The following is a 486-nucleotide window of genomic DNA, read 5'->3' as shown; positions in this document are numbered from 1 at the left end:
TTTACTTGATCTCCCGGAACTCTTAGCATGTATTTCGTGATACGTTTTAGTATATCCATAGCATTCATGGATTCGGAAATTGCTGTCTTTTAAAATATACATGTTAATACACAGTCGGATAAAAATTATTCATATGAAACCGAGGTTCTTAACCCTTTGTGTACGTGGATTCTTTTGGTAGCCTGATAAAGGTTCACTAACCCTTCATTATCAGAAAAAGAAATTATGATATATATAATAATATAAGTGCTTCTTTATTAACCCATTAAATATCAACATACATTTAAAATATACGCAAGCTTAAATTATAGTGAATATAATTTTCTCTCATTTAAATTCACGGATCGTATCTGCAATTTAATGACGGATCTCTCGGGAATTCACGCAGTCTGGGTTAAGAACCCTTAATATAAATAAACGTAAATGTGTGTAGTTACATTATTTTGGTATCGGGTACGATGTATTATTACTAATTCGGGGGGGGGG

At 32.3% G+C, this 486-nt stretch overlaps 1 protein-coding gene across 2 annotated transcripts in view; it reads right to left on the bottom strand.

Annotated features, from left to right (window-relative positions):
• Positions 1 to 228: 228 nt before the first annotated feature.
• The window catches only part of LOC116844543 (cleft lip and palate transmembrane protein 1 homolog), a 3,191-nt gene continuing 2,933 nt past the window's right edge, over positions 229 to 486 (bottom strand). For both annotated transcript variants that reach the window (XM_032816199.1, XM_032816198.1), the window contains exon 7: positions 229 to 486. The gene's annotated coding sequence lies outside the window, so the exon portion shown is untranslated.

Source organism: Odontomachus brunneus, unplaced genomic scaffold (assembly GCF_010583005.1).
Source record: "Odontomachus brunneus isolate Ranch 3 - 2012 unplaced genomic scaffold, Obru_v1 Obru_scaffold_042, whole genome shotgun sequence".
NCBI lineage: Eukaryota > Metazoa > Arthropoda > Insecta > Hymenoptera > Formicidae > Odontomachus > Odontomachus brunneus.
This window is presented reverse-complemented; position numbering and strand designations above follow the sequence as displayed.